Source organism: Anomaloglossus baeobatrachus, chromosome 6 (assembly GCF_048569485.1).
Source record: "Anomaloglossus baeobatrachus isolate aAnoBae1 chromosome 6, aAnoBae1.hap1, whole genome shotgun sequence".
NCBI classification, from domain to species: Eukaryota; Metazoa; Chordata; class Amphibia; order Anura; family Aromobatidae; genus Anomaloglossus; species Anomaloglossus baeobatrachus.
The window spans coordinates 379,548,570-379,568,936 of NC_134358.1; the positions used below are offsets into that span (position 1 = coordinate 379,548,570).

Here is a 20,367-nt window from a genome sequence, read left to right on the forward strand (position 1 = left end):
TTTTGGGGTTGAGTTCGGTTCTTAATGGGGTGGTTCACCCATATTTCTTATTTTCTAGATCGATATTATGTTGAGAAACAATGTTTCTCTCAAATACCTTATGTTGGCAATAGTGCCTGTGAGAGGTGCTATTGTAGACCGCTGTTCCCCATGCCTGACCCCCGGCCTCCGTGACCTCAGGGATCCAGTGATGTCACGTCAAATTCCTGTTGACCTGACATCACTGCGGCCGGCTGCAGTCTTCCTGACTCACTGGGCTGTGGGCGGTATTTGTCACAGCCCAGCGTGTCTCCTGCCAGCAGCACTCTGCTGTGAGGGAGGAGGGAGCTGATGGGCTGTGACGCTGGGTTGTGCTGAGCGGTGAAACACCGCCCGCAGCCAATCACTCATGAACACTGCGGCCGACCGCGGTGATGTCAGGTTAACAGGAACTTGTGTTTCACCGCTCAGCACTGCCCAGTGTCACAGCCCATCAGCTCCCTCCTCTCTCACAGCAGAGCGCTGCAAGCAGGAGACACACTGGCCTGTGACGAATAGTGAAACACCGCCCACAGCCCAGTGAGTCACGAAGACTGCTGCCGGCCGCGGTGATGTCAGGTCAACAGGAACTTGACGTGACATCACCGGATCCCTGAGGTCACGGAGCCCAGGGGTCAGGCATGGGGAACAGTGGTCTGCAATAGCGCCTTTCACAGGCATTATTTCCAACCTAAGGTATTTGAAACATTGTTTCTCAACATAATATCGATCTAGAAAATAAAAAATATGGGTGAACCACTCTTTTAAAGAAATGAAAGTAAAAAATATGCTAGTGTGGTCCCAATTTACGCCTTCTGCTATATTACTCACTACGTCACAACTGTTTTTATGCAGCTAAATGTTGCAGGTTGACTAAGAAATGTACACCTTGTCACAGCTGATAGCAGAAAAATTGGCCAATTCATGAGAGCCTAAGTACCTTAATTTTTATAAGTATATTCTATATACCAGTAATACATATATTCAGTATATACATACATATTGGCCCTCACAGAGTGCTGCTGTATTCTTTTCTATGTATATTATGCAGTCATAGCAGCTTGCACCTGTTCACACTTATCTTATTCTGTTTAGAGGTGCTGGTCAGGTTTTTGGAAGTAAAAAAGTGTGACCGTTCGCATTTCCACTTGGATGAGATGCCATGTAGCCAAGAATTAAACTTTTAGTAAAGAATCTAAATTTCCTCTGTTATTATAACCAGTGATACAGATTTTGATGTGGATTCACTGTGGATTTGCTGCAAAATCTGTAGCATAAAAAATCCTCCTACAAGTAGCCTAATATAATGATATCTGTTTACAGTTAAAACAAATATTAGAAAAATCTAAAATGTTATATTCCTGCTATATTTGATCTCATCTATCACTAAGGAGTGCAGTAACAGAGAGAACCAAAGACTCTCTATGGGTTAGGAAATCACCGTGCTCCAGCTCTGGGATTTCCCTCCTCTATTGGGTGTGTGAATGTATTCTTAGCACTAGAATAACAGACTGTGAATACAGTTACCACCCTACATTTAGATTCTGGAGAATTCCCTTCACATTGGGACTATTTTTGTATGTTAACCAGTTCTTTACAGAGGTTCAATTCTCATTCCTATGCCATATTCCCAGGTAGTGTAAATACTGCATTTTCAATTGTGAAAAAAAATTGCTGTGTTTAACAGTGAAAGCAAAGTATATGTGATTTCATGAAACCGCATGCCCACTTTAAAGACGCTGCTGAACTGCCCATTTTTATCTATAGGCTTCTATGGGGAGCCTGAAAAAACGTCAAGTGGAAACACAAGTAAAAAAAAGTAGTTGTGTTTTTAATTGCAGAATCAAAGCTTTTCTATACTTAAAAAAACAATAAAACCGATTATTAAAATCTGCACCAAAAACGCATCAAAAAAGGGAAAAAAACAAATGTAAAAAAGATTGTTACTGCATATTATAGTCTAGACACGATCAGAAAATATGTGGATAAAAAGCTGCAGAAAAATGCAGCATTTAAGCTACATGTGAACATGAACTTAGTATTCTTTTTTAGCACTTTCACATGAAAATAGTTCAAGTCAGTGCTCGTGCTTTCTGAGGACTCCCAATAATCACATGTTGATGGCCTATCATGAAAATCCCAGGAAAAACAAATTATATGTTTAAAGCTACTTTCACACATCAGTATTTTTGCATTAGTGTTTCATCAGTGTTTGGATGTCAAAGTCAGGAGTGGAACTTAGAAAAAATCTATAAGGGTATGCTCAGACGACTGTATGACTCGAGGAGTGCAATGCGAGAAAATCTCTCAATGCACTGGGACCAATGTTAGTCAATGAGGGAGAGCAGTTGGTCAGCTTTTCTCATCTAGATTCTGGATGAGCGAAAAGTTGCAACATGCTGCAATTTGTTGTTGAAATCGTGCGAGTCTCGCCAATACAAGTCAATGGGTGCGAGAGAGAAACTGACGCCACAAGGACCATCCTAGTGACGTCTATTTCTATGGATACATGACTATTATGTAGCAGAGAGCACTGTAAATGGTACTGTAAATGACTAATAGCTGAGAAAAAAAACTACGGTAATTGCACACGGACAGCACACTGATGACAAGTGAGAAAACATCCTACTCTCCTGGATGAGAATGGAACCGTTTTTTCATATGTTCGTGTGAGTCCAGCCTAATTGAAAGACTGAAACATGTTCTGTGTTTTGGAGACACTCCTGGTTTTGGCATCCAAATACTCATTAAATACTGACATGTGAAAGAGGCCTAACAGATATTATGAGCAAAATAATCAACCAAAAATAGATGGACAAAATATAGCAGTTGGCAATGATTTGTATGGTTCAAAGTTAAGTACATAGCTTAAAACAAGGGCTTCAGTTATATTAAGCTGTCACTGTCATCCCCTTACTACTATAGTTTTGTTTATCTAATTATATCTAGTAATGACTTAAAGGGGTTGTCCACTACTTTTACATTGATGGTGTATCCTTAGGATAGGTCATCAATGTCTGATCAGCCAGAGTCCGACGCCTCACACCTCCACCGATCAGCTTTTCTTGGTCCTGGCGGCAGCAGCAGGAAATACTCAGTTCCAGAGCTGCCTCATCTTCTGATAGCAGCAACAGCCAAGTACTGCTACATCCGCCTCCCAGTCAAATCAATAGAAGGTGGATATGCAATACCCGGCCACGGCCATTATCAGTTGATGGGGCAGCTCTGGAACTGAGCATTCCCAACCGCCTGTTGCTGCCACCAGGACCAAGAACAGCTGATCGGTAGGGGCGCAGGGTGTTGGACCCCAGCTGAACAGACATTGATGGCCTATTCTGAGGATAGGCCATCAATGTTAAAGCAGTGGACAACCTCTTTAACTATTAGGCTGGAGTGCCAACCCTTGAACTTATTTCACCTTAAAGTGAACTTGAAATCTGATACATGCTGCTGAATCTATGGGCAGCATGTATCAATCATCTGGCTATATCAACTTAGCCAGGTATGTTTGCCTTTTCAAACGCTTGAGAAGTGCATATGTCAGAAGGGATGGTGTCCATATGGTGTCAGGCTGGGTGTTGTCCTGACGTCAGCATGCTGGATGAGGAACCATAGCTCTGCTAGTGTCAGAGGAGGCAGTGTCCATATTGCATCAGGCTGGGTCTTATCCCAACATCATCCGGATAGTGAATGGGCTGTGAGGAGGAAACAAATTCTCCATCACTAGTATTCCAAAGGAGTGGTAGAAAGCCCACGTAATCCAGGGGAGGGGCATCCCCACATGGTGTAGAGTAGTAGACTGGTAACACCTAGCCTGATTCTTTTTTTTTTAAATTCTTTATTTTAAAGCCAAACTCGTATCAAACAATACATCTCCTGCTCCCAACTGGGACGCAGGTATTATTACAGAAATGACGGTAGGATATATACAAACAATAAGCACACATATGCAATTCCCATCCCCGCTACTACTCAAGTCTGGCCCAGTTTACATATTTTATAAGCCGACCCAACCTAATGTAAGTAGGGAGAAGAGCGAAGAAAAGGAAATCAAGCCTGAAAAAAGATTGAAGGATTGTAGAGAAAGAAAGAAATAAAAAGAGGGGTAGGAGAAGAGAGCAGGAGAGAAGATCAGGGAGTAGTGTAGAGAGGAAGAAAGAGAGGGGGAGAAAGAATGCGAGAGAAAAAAAAAAAAAAAAAAAAAAAAGGGGGGGTGGAGGAGGAAAAATCACGAATCCTGAGGTTCAGAGAACAAGTCCGCGTACTCCGCCGAGTAGGTGAACTCCATCCATGGGAACCATGTCCTATAAAAGTCTTCCTGGCGATCATTAATAGAGGATGTCAAATCCTCCATATACATCAGATCGTTAATCCGCGAAAGCCACTGTGTCACCGTGGGGGGGGTATTAGACTTCCAACCAAGCGGAATGCAAGACCTGGCAGACATGACCAGAAATCTAAGCAAAGATCTCCTATATTTAGAGACCGGGAGTTCGGATAGCTGTAGAATGAATAGCTCCGGACCCATTTTTTCAGTAGTACCGGTCACTCGTCTGATTACCTCCCCCACTTCTGACCAAAACCGCTGCAGAGAAGGGCAAGACCAAAAAATGTGCACAAAATCACCCTCCCCCTGACCGCATCTCCAACAAACCGGGTCAACTGAGGGAAACATTCTATGTAGTCTGGTCGGGACCCTGTACCACCTGGCCAACAATTTGTAATTAGCTTCCAACAGTCTGGAACTGATCGAAGTTCTATGTGCTAGCTGGAGGATGTTGTTTCTTTGTGAGTTGGATAAGCTAATCCCCAGGTCCCTCTCCCACTGCAAAAGGTAAGCCGGGGGGGACAAATCCCCCGGATCTGATAACATGTTGTATACCAAGGATAGAGAGTGCCGCAAGACTCCCTCTCCCAGGCACAACTTTTCAAATCCCGTAGGAGGTCCGGCATATCGACTGAAGTGAGGGAGGGAGTGCATGTAGTGCCTCATCTGCATAGCCCTCCAATCCCCCAAGGGGCCCGGAGGCAAGAAGCCCCGAATATCCGCTAGTGAAAACCAATCCCCCTCTCTACCCAGATGACAAGCTCTGAATTTGCCCCCCTGAACCCACCCCCTGAAGACCGGGTCCAAGAGACCAGGACGGAATTCCGGGTCGCCTAACACGGGTGTCATAGGGGAAGGCACTGGCAAAAGGAGTCGTCTGACCTCCCTTCTCGAACAACATTCAACAGTGGCGCCGATGGTAGGATGAGATCTCAGAGCAGGCAGGGAGAGGTTCAAAAGCCAGGGGATGGCCGGGAGATGTATTTCCGAGAAGCTCTGTTCTAGGGCCACCCAAGGCTTTGTGCTGGAATGGCGGCACCAGTCCAATACCCTAACCATATGCGTGGCCAAATAGTACTTTTTAAGGTCTGGGATACCCAGGCCACCCCTAATCTTAGGTCTGCACAAAAGAGACCGGGAGAGTCTCGCCGGTTTGTTGGCCCAGATAAATTTGATCTGTAAAGAGGCCAGTTCCTTGAAGAAAGAGCTAGGGATCCTAATCGGCAAGGATTGAAAGAGGTATAAGAGACGTGGCAGGATATTCATCTTCAGTATTGCACATCTCCCGAACCATGTGAAGTAGCCCTTCCCCCAGTTAGCGCAGTCTTTTCTAATTGATTGCAGGAGCGGGTGAAAATTCAACTTGTAAATTTGACTAGAGTCCGCAGCCAACTGGACGCCCAAATACTTCAAGGACTGGCTAGCCCACCTAAACTCGAACGCGGATTGTAGCGATGTGACTTGCTCAGGAGGAAGAGATATATTTAGGGCCTCCGATTTTGACATATTAATTCTAAAGTTAGATAGAGAGGAGTATGTTTCCAACTCTCTCAGAAGATTAGGGAGGGAAACCCGAGGGTTGGTAATGAAAAAAAGCAAATCGTCCGCATAAGCCGCGATTTTATAAGTAGAACCAGAGATGTTAGGGCCCGAAATGTTAATGTTGCCTCTGATCCGACTGAGCAGGGGTTCCAGAGTCAATATGAAAATCAAGGGCGAGAGAGGACAACCCTGTCTTGTTCCATTGCGAATGGGGAATCTCTCTGAAAGGAGACCGTTCACTCTGACTGCTGCCGAAGGGATGCTGTACAGGGAACATATCCAAGCAAGCATCCTACTCCCCAACCCCACAGCCCGCAGGACCTCCTCCATAAAAATCCAGTTAACTCTGTCGAACGCTTTTTCTGCGTCGGTCGACAGAAGCATCAAAGGCAGCCCATCGGATTTAGCCTTGTGTATTATGTTCAACGCCTTAGTCGTGTTGTCCCTTGCTTCCCTACCCGTCATGAACCCGGCCTGGTCAGGGTGAACAATCTCCCCAAGCAAAGGGGTGAGTCTATCCGAAAGAATCCTAGTGAAGAGCTTCAGGTCTGTGTTGAGGAGGGAAATGGGTCGGTAACTAGAGCACAACGAAGGATCTTTGCCCTCTTTAGGGATGACAACTATATTAGCAGCTAGGGTATCCCTTGGCAAGGGAGCAGCTCCAGAATGTGGGCCATGGTTGAATGCTGAGAGAAATGGGGAAATCAAAATGGAATCCAACTTTTTGTAATAGAGCAGAGGGAAACCATCCGGGCCAGGAGCCTTGCCTGTGGGGGATTTTTTAAGTGCAGACCAGTATTCCTCCTCCGAGATGGGTCTTTCCAGATCGGCCGCAGCCTCCGGCTTGAGATGTCCCAAGCCGGAGTCCGCGATGTACATCCGTATACGGCTACGCAACTCCGTCCTGGCCCTCTCAGACCGCCCCTCATCAATTGCATAGAGGGCAGTAAAGAAATCTTTAAAAGCGGAGGCAATGTCTTTCGGCAAAGTAGCCCACCTATCTCCCGCGATGTGCACCTTAGAGACATATCCTCTCGCTCTCTGACTCCTCAGAGCTCTAGCCAGGGTCCTGCCACTCTTATTGCCAAATTCATAGAAATGCCGTCTACACCTAGCCAATGTTCCCCTAGCTTTACAGCATAGTAGGGTCCTCAGTTCCTCCCTCTTCTTGACCAAAATGGCCCCCACATCCCCTCCCAGAGACCCCTTGTGAATTGCCTCCAGCTCTCTAATGTCTGCCAAAAGGAATGTAGCCCTAGCTTCTCTTTCTCTCTTCAAGCGTGCCCCATGTTTGATAAACAGACCCCTCACCACACATTTGTGTGCCTCCCAGACTATGCCCGGGGACACCTCCCCCCCCCACTGCCACTGAAATATTCCCTCAAGGCTTCCCTTATTTCCTGCATTGTCACCGGTTCATCGAGTAGCGAAGTGTTCAGGGTCCATTGACTCTGCCTACCGATGGGGTAGCCGAGGGATAGAGTTATTGTGATCAAGGCGTGATCAGAGAATGATATGCACTCGATTGAGGAAGCCACCAGAGAATGTAGATCCCCATGTTTAAGGAAAATGAGGTCTAACCTGGAGTAGCAATCATGCGCTGCCGAGTAAAATGAAAAATCTTTGTCTGATGGGTGCATCAATCGCCAAGTGTCTATTAGTTGATGATCATGTAAACCCCGTCGCAAGCGACGTAGTGCCGAATGTGGCACACTGGACACCCCCTTTGGAGCTATCCCTCGGCGGCTCCAACACAACATTAAAGTCACCCCCAAAGACCAGAGTACCCTCAGAGAATTCCTCTATCTGCTCAAGGTAACGCAGCAATGTAGGGCATTGACCCGAATTTGGCAAGTAGACCGCCACAAAAGTGAAAGTCTGTGTAGCAATGCGTCCCTTAAGCATCAGAAGCCTTCCCTGATCATCCGATCGAGAGTCCAACAGTTCCCATGGGAGCGTACTGGACATTAAGATGCTCGTGCCCCTGGATCTAGAGTCAGGGGAGGGTGAATGATGCACTACAGGATACCTTCTATCAGCAAGTTTGTATGGTTTTGCCTCACAGTAGTGTGTTTCTTGGAGGAAAGCGACCTGAATTCTGTTTTTCCATAGTAGGTTCAGGAGAATAGACCGTTTCTCCGGGCTGTGAAGACCCTTAACATTCAGTGAGCCCACCCGAAGCTCGGCTTGTTTCTGCTTCGTCATACTCCGTCACTGACCTCTGGAAAAACGAACAACAAATTACACCCCAAAAAAAAAAAAAAAAAAACCGGGGGGAAGGAAAGGAGGGGGGAAACGGATGAGTGGAAGAGGGAGAGTAGAGAGGATGTAGATAAGCGAAAGCAGAGACCCTTTAGCAGGGGAAAGAGAAAGAAGTAGAAGAGCAAAAAGTGGAAAGGCAGAGAGTGGAAAAGCAGCAGTTTTGCCGCACGCAGTACCAGGGACCAGCCCAGAAACTGCTTAGGGATAGTTAGGGACAAGAACTGACATGTGGCCAGAGCTCCAACCCGCGCCTCACTTATGTATGCTTAGTGACCCAGACCCCGATCAAACGAGGAGGGTCTGTCAACTTAACCTCCCGCGGTCCCACCCACCCAAGACGGAAATGCAAACACCCCCCCCCCGCCCCCCCCACAAACGACCCAACGTCAACAGATTAAAGTTACATTGAACGTAAGTCAGTACGCTGTGGTCTGTTGGGCCCATCGAACGGCCAGAACCCTTGCCAGCGGAGCAAGGAGGTCAGGGGGCACCCCCAGGCAACCCCCAACCATACTCCTCTCCCGACCACCCAGCCATCACTTTGGTCACTTCCCCGACCCATCAACAACCGAGAGATTTCATGACCCTCCAAGATCATCACAGTGGGAGGATTGGACGTCATCCCTCCTCCTTCGCCGTCCAGTTGGGGCCTGAGGTTCCCACACCATCCAGTCCGGGATTGAGCAGTCTGGTATTCCAAGAAAGTCATACAACTTTGAAAGCTCAGAGTGCCTCCTCAATGGGAACACGGTGTCCCCCTTGCGGACAATTAGATGAAAGGGGTGGCCCCATCTGTACGAGGCGCCTGCCTCTTTGATTTTGAGCAAAAGGGGGTGAAGCAAACGTCTCATATATAGTGTGCGGCCAGAGACATCCGGGAATAGCTTCACCACAGCCCCATCTACTTCCACAGAGCCACGCGACCAGGCTCCCTGAAGAATCCTCTCTCTGTCCCCATAGTAATGCAAGCGACATAATACGTCTCTGGGGAAGGAAGCAGATCTGGGGCCGGGCCTTGCGACCCTATGAATTCTGTCAAAGAGATAGGCGGCCTCAGGTGGGCGATCAGTGACTTGATTGAATATAGATAAGACTTTGGTGCGCAGCATATCTTGGGGCCAGTCCTCCGGAATTCCCTTCAGCCTTATATTATTTCTTCTGCCCCTATTTTCTTGATCGTCCAATAGCAGAGCAAGCTCCCTAATGCGGGCATTAGAAGACTCACAGTCCCGTTCAATCCTTTCCATTCTAACCTCCAGGGACTCCTGTGCTTGCTCTGTTGCCTCTATTCTATCTTCCAGCACCACCATTTCCTCTCTCAGGGTAGTCAGCGCCACCTGCTGGGAGGATTCTATTCTGGCCACCACATCCTCCAGATCTTTTTTGCTGGGGAGGGCCAATATAAGCTCTCTCAAAGCCTGCAAGTCATCCTGAGAGGGGCCAGGGGGCTGGTCGCCTGTCATCAAGGGGTCTTCTGCTTGCCCCAGAGAAGGGGGTGTACCTGGGGTGCAGAGGGACAAAGGGAATCCCAGCACTGGTGATCCCCCAGATGTCGAGGCCTCCTCTGTCTCCTCAGTGACAAGCTGTGTGGCCGGGCCTGTGGGTCCCCCCCTCCTCCACGCCTCTATACCTTGTTCTGCAGCCGCCGGTCTCACTACTGTGGCGTTCGCTCGTTTCTCCCCTTCACCAGACGCCCGAGCTGCAGAGGCTGTGGGCGGGCGCCGGGACGCACCAGGGGAATCCCCAGCCGGGGAACGCTGCAGAGACGCCGGCGCCATCTTGTCCTGGGCCGCCGGCGGGAGCTCCCGGCCCGGCCCCGCCAGGTATCTGGAGAGGCTCCCCTGGGACTTCTGGCTCCCTCCGGGGGATGCGGAGGTGGGGGCACCACCCGGTCTTTTCTTGGGGGCCATCCTGGATGCGGAGGGACCGCGGTAATCTGTAGAATTAAGCTGTGGGCGCAGGAGCTCTGGAGGTAAGCTTCCTCACGCCACCATGTCTAGGACACGCCCCCCACCTAGCCTGATTCTATATGGATAGTTGGACATCGCCTTCTCTGATACAGGCACTGCCAGAGATTACTCTACCCTCACTCCTTTCCAGTGGTGACATAACACTTCCAGTTGACGTCACTCTCAGCTGGTCATGCAGTCTCTTTCACCACTATTTCAACTCCACATCTCATTCATTTCTCACTGGCTTCCCTGGGCACCATACTCACAGTGATTTATCACTATTTCTGGGCACTGTTTCCTCTGGAGCCTTCACTTACCTATATATTTCTCTGATAGCAATCCGGTAGGTTATGTTGAGTCTCTCCACTGGAACCGAGTTACACTATCTATACCCTTTCTACTATATGGACATTGCTAGTTCCATTTCTTCAGTGGCACTTCAGGTATATCAAGATTCTCCTTACCTACAAAGTCTGCAGATCTTGACTGACCATTTTCTTAGCCCAATGACTCTAGTTTTAAAAGTGAACTCATAAATTAATTTTACATAATAATGATCTTCATTATCCTTTGGTTATATACTTGTTTCTTTTATTTGGACTATATTTAGACAATTTGCTTATAGGTTATTTTCTTGTATTATTTAACTCTATGTACAGTACATCTGAGGAAGGTCTATCGACGGGCAGAAACATTATGATTTCACTGTGGATTGCATGTATGAATACATTTTCTTAAATTTAACCTTGAAGAGTTCCAAGTTCTTTTTTCTATTGCTAGAGGTTGGGTCGCTACTTCTGTACCACTACTCAGGAATGCCAAGTTCTTCTATTACATGTACAACACGGCAGACACCACGAGTGTGCACACAGTACATAGGCAGAAAAGTGCCCATCAGTGGTGGGGCGTGGTTGGAGGACCTCCTCGAGGCAGCTTTATTAGTCCTATAGTGATGATATCCTGCTGAAAACATCAGTGATTTTATCATAACTACAGCAAGTAGCTTAGTAAATGACTCACAGCAGGAATCAGGGTCTCTGCTTATACATTATGATAATCTCAGATATGTGGCAAAAGCCTGGTGACAGATTCCCTTCAAGAGACAGTCTCACCCTAAAAGCATTGCAGACAAAAACTGGTATGTATATATTAGATAGAAGATGTAGTCACCACAGGAGAGAATTGAGGCTTCTGGAGTAAAATGCAATAATACCTTATAAATATATAGTAGATGCTGCACCCACCAAAGGGGGGGCCGCCACTCGCTGCTACCAGTGTAGAGGTGGGAAGAATTCCCATTCCAATGACAGCGGAGGACCAGGGTACTTTCCTTAAAATAGATGAAGGACCTATTAGTGGGATCTGCATCTACTATACATTTATGGCATATCTAGTGGACTTGCTATAAATGTATAAGAACAGAATATCCCTTTAATATAAAGACAACAAGTACATGAAATAGAACGATACAAAATCACTGCACATCCCAGTATTTTGCCATTACGAATAAATATGTACAAATTGGCAATGATATTTCACTTTTACCCAAGACTAATAGTTTACACATCCTTTTATTGATTTAGCCTCATCAGTTAATGTGATTTTTCTTTTGTTTTTGGGAGGAATAATATTGGCATTGAGGATAATGATTGTCTCCGGAACTGTGGATACCATGAAGCCGCCAGGTGTTGCCCCCTGCAGGGTCTGGAACAACATGAAGGCAGCCATGATGGAACAAATGTGATTTATTATTTCTGACACTCGGGTGAGATTTATGAGAACAGTGTGCCTATAACATATTCCAGATCCATACAGGATAATCTATGGGAAGTAACCTGCAAAATGCCTATACATGATAGATAAAAAGATAAGTGGATGTGATATATCTTTATTAGGTCCAATAAATCCTTAATATGGCTAAATATGTGTGCTCATGAGTATGGATACAGAACAGAACACAGATTGTACTTGTCACCGATGGAGAAGGGTAAAAATCTATGCATGGAAGCAATCACTCATCTTTAGGAGAGATGACTAAGAACGATGCTGGAGAATGTGCTGATATCCCCATCCATCTGTGTCTGAGGAGCACAACCGTAGATCTCCTGTAATGAGTACATAGCATACCGGCCCCAGCACCTGCCATAAATCTTCCATACTAGCTGCTAAGTCATAAAGTGGTCTCTGCTGAATGAAAACAAGCCCTGTGTAAAAATGGATTTCACTGCGCACACAGCGCTTATAATACCAGGTACATAAACACTTATTTGTAGGCTAACGGCGTATTGGCACCGTGCACCAGGCTATCACGTGAAGGAGCCAGAACACGTTGGTGATAGCATAAATCTCACATTTACACAAAGCTTCTAGTTATGAGCTCCTGTGTTAGCATACACTCTGCTGGGCTATAGACGAGCAGCCCCCACTAAACCCTGGGAGCTTTCCCACTTCAGACATTAATAGCCCATGGATGTGACGGGGTGTACAGCAGAGCAAGGAGAGACAACAGGCCGAGGAACGATCCAACAGGTTTATTCACAAGAACACTGGAACAGCACACGATAAGTCCACGTAAAACAGATTCGGGGGCCCTTCCCGACAATCCTCGGACCGGATTACAAAGCAATCGTCCTTACAGTAGTCCAAAGAGTTCCACACAATCCCACGGGCTGCCACACAGGCCTAGCTCCGTCCGTGTCCACAGCCACACAGGCTGGAGCTCCTGCTCCCTTCAAGTTTCAGCTCACTCTGCCTGAATCTCCCAGGTAAGCAGAGTTTACACTAGTTGGACTCTAGGCCCACCTCCCCCTACTCCCAGGGATGGAAGTGCCTCAAGAGGATATAACCTTGCATTTTAGGGGGGTGATTACCTACAACAATAGAAATGTACACAGAAGTAGTTCAAATAAGACAATGAACCCAGCTTGAAATAGGAATCTGTACAGCATATACAGTGAGAGGGTAAATTACATCTTCACAATCCCTCCCCCTCCCAACTTGTGTACGTACTAGGGACCTCTACAGGTCACTGGTTAAGTACACACAGGCAGAGCGTTACTTACATGTGGCTTCATGCAGCCACGAATTGGCATCGTAGCTCTCCCACATCATTGCCCAGGAGAACAGCTGCAGGCAGACCACCCATCACCCCAACCACACATCGCCTGACCCCAAAACCAAAGCTCAGATCCACAGTGGCTGTGGGAATAGTCCTCCATTGTCCACCAGCCAGTTCAATGACAATCCCAGGTCCTCTATGGATTGCCTCAGGCCGAACCACTCGGGGATCAGCCAGTGTGAGGAAAGCACCCGAGTCACAAAATCCAACAAGTCTCTGTCCATCCAGCACAACCTCCTGCAAGTGCTTACCTCGATGAGCAGAAGTCGTCATAACTGCAGGTCGCACCCCGTAAACTCCTGGTGGTGCAACATGGGCTGAGTCACTAGGCCAGTCCTCACATAGCGGTGCCACATCTTCCTCCATGGCGCTGGGCTGTAAATAATTAACAATCCGATTGGGCGCAGGATCAGTCCTCATTTGAACAGCTGGGCAGGAGACTTGCCGATGCCCTGGCTGTCCACATTGATAGCATCTGAGCTGGGTCTCCCTCCATCCAAGGCGTCCTCTTGGGTAAGGGGTAGGGGAACTTGGAGGCCGGCTCCCACCTGAAGGTGCTGTAGGGGTTTGAGGATGATTCCTCCATGGCCTGGCTGGGCATGAGGCCTGCAAATGCCCGGGATGCCTACAAACATAACACCTGCGCTCTGTTACTTCCTCTCCCCGGCGTATTCCAGAAAGTGCAGTAGAAGCAACTGGAGGCACATTAACACGGGTATCAACATGTGGTGGCTTAGAGGAACGGGGAACAATGGGGACAGAATAACTGGGGGCATCCGGTGTTGTGGAGCTGTTAGGCGTCTCTCCATCCTCCAACAGAACCCTCCACTGAGGCTTGATGGTGAGCACCTCATCAGCTAGAGCAGCAGCTTCCTCCACTGTCGCTGGTTTTCTCTCACGCACCCATTCCCGGATCTCAGCGGGGCACTTGAAGTAAAACTGCTCTTTTAGGAGGACCTGGAGGACGGTCTCCAAGGTTAAGGCCTCCTCTGCCTCCAACCAACGATGCCACAGATGTTTGAGTTTGTGGGCATACATCTTGAAGGACACTTCCTCATCACATGCTAGAGTACGGAACTGAGTCCTGTAAGTGTCTGGCGTTACAGCATAATGTTCTAGAATAGTCTGTTTAATATCCGCATACTCACAGTTCCACCGATGGTCCATAGCTCTATAGGCTGCAGCAGCTCCACCCTCTAAGAGCCCAACCAGATGCCGGATGCGCTCCCTTTCTGGGACTTCCTTTAATCGACACTGATGCTCAAAGTCCTGGAAGAAGCCCTCAATGTCACCAGCAGCCTCATTAAACTGCTTGAAGTCTTTGCGGGACACTCTGGGAAGTTCCCTCATGATGGGTGCTGGGGTTACAGTCTGTCTGGAACCTCTCGCGGCTTCCACAGCGAGCTGCTTATCCAGCAATGCCATCTCCTCCATCCTGCGCTCCTTCTCTTCAGCTCCACGCATGGCCTCCCTCTTATCTTCTATGGTGGCCTCATCTCCAAGCAGTGCCATCTTTTCCTTGTACCACACAACCCATTGACTTTTTTGGGTATTCACCTCCGGCTCCCGTCTTTGCTCCCCTTGCTGTGGAAATTGTTCCTCGGTGCCATCTTGCAGGCAAACGTGTTCCAATGCCTCAATTAGTTGCTCCTTAGAGAGTCCTTTGTAGCCGACACCTAATTCACGGGCCTTTGTTTGTAGACTCGCCACAGTCCAGTTCCTGTATCCTGAGGTTCTGGTTTCAGACGTCGATTGGCTGTTGTCCTCCATTTCTTCTGCTCTGATCCCGCCGCTGCCACCAGTTTGTGACGGGGTGTACAGCAGAGCAAGGAGAGACAACAGGCCGAGGAACGATCCAACAGGTTTATTCACAAGAACACTGGAACAGCACACGATAAGTCCACGTAAAACAGATTCGGGGGCCCTTCCCGACAATCCTCGGACCGGATTACAAAGCAATCGTCCTTACAGTAGTCCAAAGAGTTCCACACAATCCCACGGGCTGCCACACAGGCCTAGCTCCGTCCGTGTCCACAGCCACACAGGCTGGAGCTCCTGCTCCCTTCAAGTTTCAGCTCACTCTGCCTGAATCTCCCAGGTAAGCAGAGTTTACACTAGTTGGACTCTAGGCCCACCTCCCCCTGCTCCCAGGGATGGAAGTGCCTCAAGAGGATATAACCTTGCATTTTAGGGGGGTGATTACCTACAACAATAGAAATGTACACAGAAGTAGTTCAAATAAGACAATGAACCCAGCTTGAAATAGGAATCTGTACAGCATATACAGTGAGAGGGTAAATTACATCTTCACAATGGACCACACTGTAAATTCAGTAAAATGATGGGACATGGTTATCTAGCTACAGTGATAAGCTATGAGGACAAGCATGTGAAAATAAAAGCGAAAAAACAGCACCGCATGGGTTGAACGTTTCGGCATGATTTGCGGGAAGAAGAGCCACAGCTTATTAAAGAAGCAGCATTATGGATAGGATTTTATCAAATCTCACCCACGTGCTGCAAACTATGCTCAAAGTGGAAACCGTCATGCAGTTCAGATTCTAAAGGGAACCTGCCTGCTGATCCATGCCACCAAAACCATGGGCCGCCTGAATCAGCGCCTAGTTGCACAACTGTTGCCAGGTAGAGATTTTTTCTGAAATGCTTTGATATTTCAAGACTAGTCCAGAGCCAAACCTGGCCAGCTATTCCCAGCGCCGCTCCAGATGATTGACAAGTCTCTGTGTGTCAATCAACTGGAGTTTAACTAGGAGAAATCAGCAGCGCACTGTCAGACTAGTCTAATTTCTGCCTATGGTCTTTGGCTGAATGTTCTACCTACATTTTCTTAAAGAAAAACATACCTGGCCAAAATAGTGCAGTCAGGCTCTGATTCATGCTGCCTGTGGTTTGGGCAGTATGAATTATACTGAAGAAATATATACATACAACACTTTTGGTTTTGCTTCCATTTTTCAGGAGCTGAACTCAAAGATCTAAAACTTTTTCTATGTACACAAAAGGCCTTTTCTCTCAAATATTGTTCACACATTTGTCTACATCTGTGTTAGTGAGCATTTCTCCTTTGCCAACATAATCCATCCACCTCACAGGTGTGACATATCAAGATGCAGCTTAGAAGGCATGATTATTGCACAGGTGTGCCTTAGGTTGACCACAATAAAATGCCACTCTAAAATGTGCATTTTTACTGTATTTGGAGGTTCAGGTGAATCAGAAATTCAGTCAGCATCTGGTGTGTCCACCATTTGCCTCACACCTCCTTCACATAGAGTGGATCAGGTTGTTGGTTGTCGCCTGTGGAGTGTTGGTCCACTCCTCTTCAATGGTTGTGCAAAGTTGCTGGATATTAGTAGGTGCTTGAATACGCTGTCGTATATGCTAATCCATAGAATTCCAAACATGCTCAATGGGTGACATGACCGGTGAGTATGCTGGACGTGCAAGAATTGGGATGTTTATGTCGCGCCCAGGGTTATGGGGTACTCGGTCCCGGGCGGTGTATAACTGGGGAATGTAACTTTGGTGGCCGTTGCCCGGTCCCACGCCCTGGGCCCTTTTTGTAAAGGGAATATATTTACAAGGGATTAGGATAATGTTCACACGTGATGCCACTTGCGGTGTTGCGGCTATGTGGATAGAGCCACCGCTGCACAATGTCCACTACTGGGGCTGGTGTTAATGGCAGCCTGGATGGTAGGCCCTCCACAAGCAGGACCGGGCCCCAGAGGGTAGGTGATGTGACGGGTGTCGGAAGAAGGTAGTCCACACAAGAGTTCAGTGCTACTGGGTTTTTACTCACTTTTGCTGGTGGTAAACTAGTTACCCGAGGCTGGCTGGTTTCACCTCCAGGTTCCCTTAGTCCCAGTGCCAGTTTAGTAATCTGGTACCTTCTTCCCCTGCACTTGTCTCTGGTAAGTGGGTCCCCGTGGTATGAAACAACTGGGGATCCCCGTCCTGTGGTTTGTTCACTTCTGTCCGCCTGACGGTAGCGTGAACCCTGTGGGGTTGGAGTCTCTGGTCCTGTCTCCACCTCTCTCTTTGCTACTGAGTTTCGGATTCTTAGGGTCAGCAAGGTCCTTGATGGTCCCTTCGCTGTGCAGGTGTTAACAGGCCTGCCTGGAGCTTCTGCCTGTCCTAGGGTCCTGTACCCCATCGGTGCGTAGTTCGAGGAGTACTCCACCGGCAACTACCTTCCTGGGCACCAGGTTACTGTCAATCCCCATGTCAGCGCGTCTCCTCCTGTCTACCTTCACTCCTCGACTCCCTCAGACTATCTGACTGTCTGTCCTCAGTCCGCCCCTCCCACCTGGTCATCTAGTGAACTAGACTGGCTCCACCTCTAGGCGGCCATCCATTGGTCCGACCCTTGCCCTGTACCATTGTATGGGGATTGTTGGGGAAAACCTGTCATTACCTGAAGTGTTTGTGTGTGACCGGCACTGGTTTTCCGGGTCCCAAGGGGGTAGGCCCTGAATCCTGGTGAGGATGCAGAACCTTGTAGCTCCCTGATGGCTTCAGGGGCGCTACATTTACAGATTTCAGGATTTATGTACAGATCCTTGTAACACGTGGCTGTGCATTATTATACTGCCAAATGAGGTGCTGGTCATGGATGAGTGGCACAAAAATGGGCTTCAGGATCTCATCACAGTATCTCTGTGTATTCAAAATGGCATCATCAATAAAATGCATCTGTATTCTTTGTCCATAAAATATGCTGCCCATACCATAACCACACTGGGACTACGTGCTACTCTATTCACAACACTGACCTCAGCAAATTGCTCATCCATACTCACAGTCAGCCACCTGCCCTGTACAGTGAAAACCCGGATTCATCCGTAAAGAGAACACCTCTTCAACGTGCTAAATGCCACTGAATGTCAGTTACGACTACTAACTGCAGTCAGGTGGAGACTCCGATGAGGGTGATGAGCATGCAGATGAGCTTTCCTGAGATGTTTTCTGACAGTTTGTGCAGAAATTCTTTGCAATTTCCAATTGTTGCAGCAGCCGTCCGGGTGACTGGGGTCAGACCATCTTAGAGGTGAGGATGCTGGATGTTGAGGTCCTGGGCTGGTGGGGGTACCCGCGGTCTGCGGTTGTGAGGCCGGTTGGATGTACTGCCAAATTCTCTGAAACACTTTTGGAGACTGGTTACAGTAGAGCAATGAACATTCAGTTCATGAGCAACAGCTCTAGTGAACATTCCTGCAGTCAGTATGCCAACTACACGCTACCGCAAAACGTGTGACATCTGTAGCATTGTGCGGTGTGATAAAACTGCACATATTAGAGTGGCCTTTTATTGTGGCCAGCCTAAGGGTATGCTCACATATTGCTTTTTTTGCTACTTTTTTTTCTGCAGCACAACTTGGTCTCTTGGCAGTAAAGAAAAAGTTACTTTAAAAAAGCAGGTTTTGCTGTGTTTTTACATTTTGTTTGCTGTATTTTTAGTGTATCATTTGTTTACAGTACATGTTTAAACAAAGTTGGTTTCATTCACCACAAAAGCAGCATAAATGCAGCAAAAAACGCATTTGCGTTTTGCACTCTGCTTTTAATGGTGAAAAAAGCTGCAATAATTCTTAAAGAATTGGCATGTTGCTTCTTTCAAAAACGCATCGGCTTTCCATTTCAATCAGAAAAAAAGCAAGTGTGTGCATAAGATTTCTGAAATCTCATAGTTTTTGATGGTACTGTAAAAAGCAACTTTTAATTTGCATAAAACTCATAGAAAACAAGCAAAAAAACACAGCAAAAAAGCAAAGTGTGAGCATACACTAAGGCACACCTGTGCAATAATCATACTGTCTAATCAGAATCTTGATATGACACACCTGTGTGGTGGAAGGATTATCTCGGCAAATGAGAAGAGGTCACTAACACAGATTCAGACAAATTTGTGAACAATATTTGATAGAAAAAAGCTTTGTGTACATATAAAAAGTCTCAGATCTGATATTTTTGATCAGCTCATGAAAAATGGAAGCAAAAATTAGTGCTGCATTTATATTTCTGTTCAGTGTACATGACATCCCTTTAAATCTGTAGCATTTAAATTCTTTCTGCAGAATTTCCTCTTAGATCTCACTTTGTAATACATGTACATTTTTTCAGTTGACATAATAATGTGATTTTTTTTTTCAGTTATGCCGTCTATATGTACTACCCTAACAATTTACTGTCTTTAGCTCTGACATTTTCCACTATTTTTGGGAACTCAACATGATCAGATATAAATTGTTTGTCACTATCCCTTCCCATTTAACCCCTATGCGCTCTCCCATTCTCTCCATTTTATAATACTGTCCAGCACATACAGTAGAAGACAATCCACAACCTATCCCCATATATTTCTGATGTTATCTTCCCACACTTAAAGGGAATCTGCCACCAGCTTTTTGCTATCTAATCTGAGAGCAGTATGATATAGAAACAAAGACCCTGATTTCAGTGATGTAACACTTCCTGGGCTTTTTGGTGCAGGTTTACTAAACTTGCTATTTTATCAGCAGGAGATTATCACCAGAGGACTAGTAAACCTGCTGCTTGGTAGTCCAACCACACCCCCACCACTGATTGTCAGCTCTCTGTGTATACTGCCTACAGGCATAAAGCTGCCTATCAGTGATGTGGGTGGGGTTATATATAGCAAAGCAGAGAACTGCTAGATCTACATCATATAAACCAGCAGTGATTTTTATTAAAAAACATACAACATGCAGCTCAGTAAGTGATAAATCACCATTCAAACTTTCAAACACAGCATAGAAACCTTCAAAAAATAAAAACTTCAACAACTACTTATCCGCTAAACAATTGCACAAGTCAAATAGCTTTTAACTGGGAAGGTTGTTTTCCGTAAAGGAAAATAAATAGTATCCTATGCCTTTTTTTTTTTATCCCAAACGACTGTAAAAACAGCATTATTCTTTAAATAACAGTCCGTTAATTCCCATAGCAGACCCACAATCTCCTGTGCTTCCTAAATCATGACAAAATGATATAATTTGTATAAATGCGGTCATTTTCCATTGTTACTGAGTGCATAGGGTGTTTCATTACTGTTATGTTACATACATTGCTACCTGTTCTTCCTAAACTACCATTAGAGGGCAATA

At 46.6% G+C, this 20,367-nt stretch overlaps 1 protein-coding gene across 1 annotated transcript in view; it reads right to left on the reverse strand.

Annotated features, from left to right (window-relative positions):
• The window catches only part of ITGA9 (integrin subunit alpha 9), a 644,853-nt gene that overhangs the window by 267,722 nt on the left and 356,764 nt on the right, over nt 1-20,367 (reverse strand). The window lies entirely within an intron of this gene.